This window comes from Cannabis sativa, chromosome X (genome assembly GCF_029168945.1).
Source record: "Cannabis sativa cultivar Pink pepper isolate KNU-18-1 chromosome X, ASM2916894v1, whole genome shotgun sequence".
Lineage (NCBI taxonomy): Eukaryota > Viridiplantae > Streptophyta > Magnoliopsida > Rosales > Cannabaceae > Cannabis > Cannabis sativa.
This window is the reverse complement of record NC_083610.1, coordinates 38,221,226-38,231,709: the sequence shown is the minus strand read 5'-3', so window position 1 is coordinate 38,231,709 and position 10,484 is coordinate 38,221,226. Positions and strand designations below refer to the sequence as shown.

The 10,484-nt window shown below is 35.1% G+C and overlaps 1 non-coding gene across 1 annotated transcript; it reads left to right on the top strand.

Annotated features, from left to right (window-relative positions):
- Positions 1-7,341: 7,341 nt before the first annotated feature.
- On the top strand, positions 7,342-7,448 carry LOC133032865 (small nucleolar RNA R71). Its single transcript, XR_009685452.1, has one exon. It is a non-coding gene; the product is annotated as a small nucleolar RNA R71 (small nucleolar RNA).
- Positions 7,449-10,484: the final 3,036 nt, after the last annotated feature.

Genomic DNA, 10,484 nt, shown 5'->3' with positions numbered 1-10,484 from the left:
AAGATTAAATATAAAACTAAACATCAATATTATTTTTACTAAATAGTAACACATAGAAAGAGCATGACTAATCCTATATATTTTTAGTAAAAATAATGACAAAGAGATAGAGATGGAGATGGAGGTGATAGTGAAGGAAGTGTACATTAATATTACTTTTATTAATTTTTAGACACATAGGGAGAGCATGACTAAACCTATATATCATTTAACAAAAAGTAAATAAAAATGAACATAAAAGATAGAAATGAACAATACTACCATTACTATAATCACTAAATAAAAATATATAGAAAGAGCATGACTAAGTCTATATATATATTTGGTATATAATAGCATAGATAGTATAGATGGAAGAAGAACATAAAAATAAAAGTGGAATATGAACTTGCATTACTCAAATAAATATTACAACAAAAAGTGAATCAAAGATACAAAATAACCTCACTTTGCATATGGAATCATCCCTAACCTTCCAAGGAAGATTAGGCCATTATGCTAATCATTCTCATAAAATTTCTAAAGAGAAAAGATGAGAAGAAAAGTTGAGAGAATTTTGCTATAGTTTTTCTACACTAAAAATTACACTCTCCAAATTACTAAAATGAGCTCCTATTTATAGAGCCATAAAAGGACTAAAAATAAATAAATAAAAATTTGGGATTATAAAATAAATATTAAGATTAAATTTGACATTTCAAATCAAAAATAAAATTAATATTATTTTTGTTATCATTGTGATTTTGACTTCTACTCTTTGGATGAAGGTTGAGTGTGGAAGAGGAAAATAGGGTTGATGATGACCTGACTTATCATCGTTGCATCACATGCTTTGGAAGAGACAAAATTGATGATGAGCTTCATGGGCTAGGCTTAACCTTTTTGGGTTGGGTTGCTTTGGACTTCAACAAAAATGCCATTTTTTTCTTCATTTCTTTTCAACTTTGCTCCTTCCTCTTTCTTTCAACAAAAATACACTTTAATTCCTACAAGAAAGACATAAATTGAATCAAAATCAAATATTTTCATTTATAAAATATATTACAATAATTTCATGAAAATATCAATTAAAACTCAATTTATTTTATCATTTAAAATAAATAAAAGTGTATTTTTAACCACTAATCACAACCCCAACTAGCTTATTGCTAGTCCCTAGCAATTCAAGCGGAGAAAAAGAATAATCGAGTTGAATAAACAAGTCAAATCACGCAAAAATATCCAAGCATTTTCAAAATATTAGTAGAGAGTTAAAGATTCTTTATCGAGTGTTATTTCGGTTGTAACAACGAGTTGTGTGTGTGTGCACCAATTGTATTTATTTTATTTCAAGTCTTAACACAAATAGTATCGAAAAATCTCAAAAGTGTAAAGGTCTCAACTCCAATTTTTTTTCACGGGTATTGAAAGTATTTATATTAGAAGGGTGACACTCTTTGGAGTTAGAAATGTGACAATTAATGCACAAAATGAGAGAGGATAAACTTTTTAGGACAAGCAATTTGAACAAATATTGATCACAGGATAGACATATCAAACCAATAGAATTCAAATGACAAACAACCTTTGGGATTTACATGAAAAACTCACAAAATAAACAGCCAACTACCTAACTAATAAATAAAGAAATATAATAACAATTTTTTTTAGAGAGACATGTGATGCTTCTCCTTTTTTTTTTAATTAAAATAAACTAACATGATTTTTTTTTTTTTTTTTTTTTTAGATATGGAAAGAATGGAGGTAAATAGAAATAAAATGATATTACTTTTGCTATTTTTATTTTTTTAAAGATGGAGACTACTTGAAAATCAAAATAAAATGATGTTGCTCTTGTTCTTTTTTTTTTTTTTTCATTATATATATTTTTTTGATGATTTTTTTTTTTTACTTTTTTTTTTTCTTCTTCTCTTTTTTTTTTTTTTGACAAGAGACAACATATAAAAATAAAGATATAAAGAAATACAATAAAGTTACAAAGAAATAAACACAAAGGCTCTTTTGACAATAAATTAATCCCTCTAGTAAATGTCATGTTTGAAATTCCAAAAGTTTAACTTTACCAACTCAAATGATCAATAAAAGTTCAAAAAGTTATTTTCTCAACTCTCACAACTCACAAAAAATGAAAAACTTTACACTCAAAATTTTTCTTAACTATATGTGTTTACAACCATTTTACCACATGTTTGGAAAGTGCACAAAAGAACTCTGAAAATCACAACTTGGTAACATAATATAGCAAATATTGACTCAAGCTTGTAATTTTACTATCATGCTTGGATAATTTTGAAAAAATTTGACTTAAAAAATTCAACAAGACAATTATAATTCTCTAAATGAACGCTCACGAGAGCTCACCACCCCCAAACTCAAAATTAGACAGTGTCCTCAATGTCACAAAAAATATGAAATGAAAAAGATAGGGAAAAGAGTACACCTGATCGACGATAAGATGCACGGGGTGAGAGTGGAGATAACCTGATAACAGTAACCCAAAACAAACATAGAAAATACAAAAATACAAAAACACAAAACAAAAATAAAAATAAAATAAAATACTATAATATATAGATAGGGAAAATAAACATTTTAGAGTGTATAATGCGGGTCCTCGAAGGACCTCTTCAACAAGGCTCACACTCTCAATGTAATGTTTCGATCTACGGCCATTGACTCGAAAAATTCTCCCATCGGTTGGGTCCTTGACTTCAACGAGCTAGTTGGGGAATACTTGTTTAACCACATATGGACCGGTCCACCTCGATCTCCAACTTACGGGTGGAGATGCAAACGAGAATCGTACAAATGTACTTTTTGATTCGGCTCGAAAATGTTTTCTTAGGATGTTTATCGTGAGCAACTTTCGGCTTTGCTTTGTAGATCCTAGAATTATCGTAAGCATCATTTCTCAACTCCTCCAATTTCGGACAATTGAAGTTTTCGGTTCATACTGCGCATACTTAGATCGAAGTTCGGGGCCTTAATAGCCCGATAAGCTTTGTGCTCAAGTTCGACGGGTAAATGACATGCTTTCCCATAGACAAGCCGATAGGGAGACATCCCGAAGGGGACTTGTAAACGGTGCGATATGCCCAAAGTGCATCTTGAAGACGTGTTGACCAATCTTTGCGGTCGGGATTTACGCGTCTTTTCAAGAATGTTTTTGATCTCCCCTGATTAGCTAGCTCGGCTTGACCATTGGTTTGTGGATGATAGGCATTGGCAACTTTGTGAAGTACCGTACTTTCGCATAAGAGCCTCGAAAAGATCGGTTGCAAAAATGAGTGCCTTGATCACTAATGATAGCGCGAGGGTACCAAACCTCGATAACACATTTTCTTTTAAGAATTTCACAACGAGTTGCGTTATCATTATTTCGACAAGGTACTTGCCTCGACCCATTTTGAAACATAATCCACGGCGAAGGATGTAAAGGTAACCAAAAGAAGGGGAAATGGTCCCATAAAGTCTATCTGACAATCAAATACTTGATGACAAGAATTGGGTTCAAGAGGGCATCATGTGCCGACGGGACAAGGAGCCTAACTTTTGGCACCTAACACAAGAGCGACAAAAATCATTGGTGTCTTTGAACAAAGTGGGCCGATAAAGACCGCATTGTAAGATTTTTGCGGCGGTTTTCTTCACGGAAGAAGTGACCACCACAAGCATCATTGTGGCAAAAATTTAGCACACTAGACACCTCATCATCGGGAATGCATTTTCGCATAATCTGGTCGGGACAATACTTGAATAAGTATGGATCATCCCAAAAGAAATTTCGCACCTCGACCAAGAATTTGCGTTTGTCTTGTGAACTCCACTCAGAAGGAGCTCACCGGTTACTAAGTAGTTAACAATGTGCGCATACCACGGTAACTTAGTAACAACGAATAATTGTTCATCGGGGAAATCATCATGAATAGGTGGGCCATCAGCGGGATCACTAAATTCAAGTCGGGACAAGTGATCCGCGACTACATTTTCAACACCTTTCTTATCTTTGATTGTTATGTCAAATTCTTGCAAGAGAAGGATCCACCTTATTAAGCGTGCCTTAGCATCCTTTTTGGAAAGGAGGTACTTAAGGGCAGAGTGATCGGTGAAGATCGTAATAGGTGATCCAATCAGGTAAGCTCGAAATTTGTCAAGAGCAAAGACAACGGCAAGCAACTCTTTTTCGGTTGTGGAATAGTTCATTTGAGCACTATTAAGAGTTCTACTTGCATAGTAGACAACAAAAGGTTTCCCCTCCCTTCGTTGTCCAAGAACGGCTCAACGACAAAATTGCGGCATCACACATGATTTCAAAAGGAAGACTCCAATCGGGTGATTGAATAATGGGAGCAGAAGTGAGTGAATTCACAAGTGTTTGGAAGGACTCCTCACACTTTGGGGTCCACTCAAAAGTAGCATCTTTGGCTAGGAGGTTGCATAATGGACGAGAAATCATTGAAAAATTCTTTATGAACCTCCTATAAAAACCAGCATGGCCAAGAAATGACCGAATGTCTTTGACAGTCTTAGGGGTAGGAAGTTTAGAGATGAGGTCAATTTTAGATTGATCAACCTCAATCCCTTTTTCAGAAACAATGTGGCCTAAGACAATTCCAGAAGATACCATAAAATGACACTTTTCCCAATTAAGCACAAGACCTTTCTCGATGCAACGTTGTAAAACGACCTCGAAGATTGAGAAGGCATGCGTCAAAAGATTTTCCAAAGACGGTTAAGTCATCCATATAAACTTCCATGGTGTTTTCAATCATGTCAACGAAAATACTCATCATGCATCTTTGGAAAGTAGTGGTGCATTACACGGTCCAAATGGCATACGCGGAAAGCATATGTTCCAAAAGGACAAGTGAAAGTGGTCTTCTCTTGGTCCTCTAATGCAATCTCAATTTGATAGTAACCCGAATAACCATCGAGAAAGCAGTAGAAAGGATGACCAGCTACGCGCTCAAGAATTTGATCAATGAATGGGAGTGGGAAATGATCTTTACGGGAGGCGGCATTCAATTTTCGATAATCAATGCACATGCGCCAACCGTCACGGTTTGGTGGGAACAAGGGCCCCTTTTTCATTTTGGACAACGGTAACACTGATTTCTTAGGTACTACTGAAATTGGGATGACCCATTTGCTATCGGCCCATAGGGTAAAATGATAGCGGCATCAAGAAGTTTTAACACTTCATTTTTCACCACTTCTTTCATTGGTGGGTTCAGTCTTCTTTGAGGGTCCCTTCGTGGGATAGCTTCTTCTTCTAGATTAATTCGGTGGGTGCAAATTCGAGGGCTAATACCTTTGATATCAGCAAACGTCCAACCTATCGCAAGTTTGTATTTTCGCAGTAGCTCGAGTAACTGCAATTCTTGAGAAAGTTGAAGGTCGGACGAGATGATAACTGGAAAGGTTTGGCCATCTCCCGAGAAAAACATGTTTCAAACCCTTTGGAAGTTGGTTCAGTTGAACATTGGGAGGTTCTTCGGCAGAAGCTTTTAGCGTTTCCCTCTCACGAGGTAATGCTTCAAAGTGTGGCTTCCAAAATTTCTTCCCTCTATTTTGTGTGTCCAATTGATCAACGGTAGCAAGAGCGGACTCAACAAACTTGGGATTTTCATTTTCAAGGCGAGAAAGGAGTTCATCAAGATTAACGAAATTTCTTTGCAATTGAATCTCTTCAGAAACAAGATTGTCAATCATGAATGTTTGATGACATTCTTCATCCTCTTGAAGTTGTTTCCCAATGTGAAAAATGTTGACCTCAAGTGTCATATTTCCAAATGATATTTTCATTAGACCATTACGACAATTGATCAAAGCATTTGCAGTGGCAAGGAATGGTCTTCCAAGGATGATGGGAATTTTGGATTCCATGTTGACCACGGATTGAGTATCCGAACAAGGAAGTCCACGGGATAATAGAATTTCTCAATTTGAACAAGAACATCCTCAACGATACCCGAGGCTTTTTGATAGAGCGGTCGGCAAGGCGCGGCACAACAGATGTTGGCTTCATTTCTCCAAGACCAAGTTGCGAGTACACAGAGTAAGGCATGAGATTCACACTCGCGCCAAGGTCAAGCAAAGCTTGGCTGACTTCATGAGTCCCAATTTGGCATGAAATGGTGGGACAACCAGGATCTTTGTATTTTGGCGGTGTCTTTTGTTCGATCACCACACTCATTTGTTCGGTCGAAAACGATCTTCTTGACATGGTGCTTTCTCTTAGCGGTGCACAAGTCCTTGATGATTTTGGCATAAGGCTGGCACTTGTTTTATGATATGAAGCAAAGGAAGATTAATCTTCACTTGTGTCAAGTGCTCAAGGAGTTCGGCTCGGTTTTCGGGAATTTTTCCAACGAATGCAGAGCACGGGAAATGGTACTTTTGCTTGAGCATTTATCGGTGCACTGTCAGGGGAAACTTTTGAATTTGAAGTAGTGGTTTTGATGGATGGATCTTCCAAAGCTTTACCACTTCTTGTTGTGATGGCGTTAACCCCTTTAACGATGGGATCATTAGAGGTGGGGGTTTCAGCCATATGTTGCCCTTGTGCATTGAATTGAGGTTGGGAAGGAAGTACGCCTTTCTCGAAATAGCTAAGGATGTGTTCAATTTTGAAAATTGACTTTTTATTTCTTGGACATCTTCCTTTAATTGGCGATTGATTTTCGTTTGTTCCTCAATGAATGCATGAATGGTATTTTCAAGGGAGTTTCCTTGTTGTTGAGCATGGTATTGAGGTGCATGATATGCCTTTGGAGGTTGAGCTTGATTCTCATTTCTCCATTGTCCTCCAGACGTTTGAGCTTGGTTAGAGTTATCTCTCCAACTGAAATTCGGGTGGTTTCTCCAACCAGGGTTGTACGTATGGGAGAATGGCTTGTTATATTGCCCTAAGGCATTGCATTGCTCCTCATGAACCCCCTTCATTTCTTTGTAAACTAAGCAGTCCTTAGCTAAATGCCCATTTTCTCCACAAACGAAACAAGGTTCGAGTGGTGCAGCGGATTGTGCTTGGGCAACCATGCACCCTTTTTGGCCATCTTTAGTCGTAAGGATTTCAATTTGCTTTTTAAAGATTCGACTTGGGCCTTTAAGGCTATCCTCTTCCCGAAGTTGGTAAATCCCGACCGGTCGATTTACATTGGTGCTTTCGGCGGCAACTTGGACCGATCCATGTGTGAGATTTTTCGGCAAGCTCAATGAGAAACTCAAGAGCTTCTTCGGGTTCCTTTTGAAGGAACTCACCGTTGCACATCATTTCTACGGGCGGCGCTCACGACTTGTGAGGCCTTCATAGAAGTAGTGACGATGCGCCAACTCTCGTACCCGTGGTGTGGACAACGACTTAAGAGATCTTTAAATCTCTCCCGGACTTGATAGAACGTTTCATTGTCTTTTTGGGAAAATGTTGAGATTTGTCTTTTCAAGCATTGGTCTTATGGACGGGGAAATATTTAACAAAAAATGTTTTGGTCATTTCTTCCCATGTTCGAATAGAGCCTAGATCTCGAAGAATACAACCAACTTTTAGCTTTATCCTTCAAGGAGAAGGGAAAAAACTTTAAGCGTGCAGCATCATTGATGGTTGCTCGGTCATAAAAAGTGTCAACAACTTCCTCAAATTCCCTAATATGCACATATGGATTTTCATTTTCTATTCCATGAAAAGTTGGCAAAAGTTGAATAATGCGGGTTTGACACCAAGACTTGGCATATTAGGTGGAAATATGAAGCATGATGGTATTGAAGTTTGGGTGGGGTGAAGGTAATCATTAAGTGTTCTACATGTTGTATTTCATTATTATTATTCATTGCGAAAGGATTACCGATTATCGTGTGAATGGGAGAAGGAGTAGTGGATGGATTGGATGAAGTTTCACTAGAAGTGGTTTCGTCAGAAGAAGAGTTACTCATCCACTCTTGTGTGCTTTTTTTTTTTTTTTTTTTTTTTTAAATATATTTAATTTTTTTGTTCAACTTGTTCCCCGAGGTTACTTTGGAGGTTTTTAGAATGGTCCTTCACAACTTACTAGAACTCCCTAGGGGTTACCGAGTAAGTGTGAAGGGTTCACTATCCTTTTCGACCAAAGACCTTTCTAAGCAAAAATGAGGTTCTTATTTTTGATAAAACAAGGTTGTTTTTGTTATAGTCAATAGCACAAAAATGTAATATTACAATGATTAACACAAAAATGTTCCCAGGCCAATTGGAAAGGTTGCCAAGGTACGCTTCGTCCCAACCTTGCCTAGACAACCGAGGTTCCCGGGTAAGGTGGAGGGTACACTAACACAAACCTTATTTAAAAACCAATCTTTCTAGACAGAACAATCTTGGTTTGTGTCATATACAATATTACACCGTTGTACCAAATACTAAGCGTTTTATGAAGAAGTTTTTATAACTTACTTTTTTTTTTTGTATTTTATGATTTTTTTAGAGGACTTAAATGCTATGAGTACTAAGAAAAAGACAAATAAAACACTAATGAAAAAAAGAAAACAATAACTAAAAGATAGTATAAACAATCACACTAAACAAAAATTAAAGTAAAAAAAAAAAATAAAGGAAATAGACTTTTTTTTTTTTTCAAGAAATCATTTCTGATAAGGAAGATCGGATAAAACCGCAACCTTAGAGCATACTTTGAATTCTTGGTAAAAAAAATTTTTACAAATATTTACACAACATAAGACAATATTCACAAGAAAATAAAATGTAACAAAAAAAAAAAAAGTTACTAACCTCTTGATTGTAGATTTCACTAGCTTTCGAAAAATTACCTCCCCGGCAACGGCGCCAAAATTTGTTTAACGCCCAAATGTGACTTCCACTAGCGGTGGTTGTAGTATAGATCGGGCGGTCGATTCCACAGGAAGGTGATTATGGACAAAAGCGTTAGTAGAAAAATAAAAACAAAAGGTTAATAATAAGTGATAATAGTAACCAATGATTTTGTGATTTTTAATTTGATAATAAATATTAAAAGAAAGCAAATAGATGTGTAATCAATAGTAAAAGAGAGAAAGGCTTCAAGAATCATCCATATGCTTGTTTAGCTATTTTGTACCTTTGATTCACTAAGTTGACACAAATGATGTAACATTAAAGTTCATTTTATTTTGAGTATACAAGTTCTTAAAAATAAAAGAAATAATTTAATCTTATGTAGAACCTAGAAATGACATTATACATCAAGCAATAATGCAATAAAAGATTAAATATAAAACTAAACATCAATATTATTTTTACTAAATAGTAACACATAGAAAGAGCATGACTAATCCTATATATTTTTAGTAAAAATAATGACAAAGAGATAGAGATGGAGATGGAGGTGATAGTGAAGGAAGTGTACATTAATATTACTTTTATTAATTTTTAGACACATAGGGAGAGCATGACTAAACCTATATATCATTTAACAAAAAGTAAATAAAAATGAACATAAAAGATAGAAATGAACAATACTACCATTACTATAATCACTAAATAAAAATATATAGAAAGAGCATGACTAAGTCTATATATATATTTGGTATATAATAGCATAGATAGTATAGATGGAAGAAGAACATAAAAATAAAAGTGGAATATGAACTTGCATTACTCAAATAAATATTACAACAAAAAGTGAATCAAAGATACAAAATAACCTCACTTTGCATATGGAATCATCCCTAACCTTCCAAGGAAGATTAGGCCATTATGCTAATCATTCTCATAAAATTTCTAAAGAGAAAAGATGAGAAGAAAAGTTGAGAGAATTTTGCTATAGTTTTTCTACACTAAAAATTACACTTTCCAAATTACTAAAATGAGCTCCTATTTATAGAGCCATAAAAGGACTAAAAATAAATAAATAAAAATTTGGGATTATAAAATAAATATTAAGATTAAATTTGACATTTCAAATCAAAAATAAAATTAATATTATTTTTGTTATCATTGTGATTTTGAAACACTACTCTTTGGATGAAGGTTGAGTGTGGAAGAGGAAAATAGGGTTGATGATGACCTAGACTTATCATCATTGCATCACATGCTTTGGAAGAGACAAAATTGATGATGAGCTTCATGGGCTAGGCTTAACCTTTTTGGGTTGGGTTGCTTTGGACTTCAACAAAAATGCCATTTTTTTCTTCATTTCTTTTCAACTTTGCTCCTTCCTCTTTCTTTCAACAAAAATACACTTTAATTCCTACAAGAAAGACATAAATTGAATCAAAATCAAATATTTTCATTTATAAAATATATTACAATAATTTCATGAAAATATCAATTAAAACTCAATTTATTTTATCATTTAAAATAAATAAAAGTGTATTTTTAACCACTAATCAGCACCAGTCCGAATAATTCATCTTAGCAACATGAATTACCTCTTCACTCGACGGAGAAATAGAGTTCCAAACTACATCGTTACGCACCTTCCACACTGCCCAAAGAGTCATGGCCGCTTCAATAC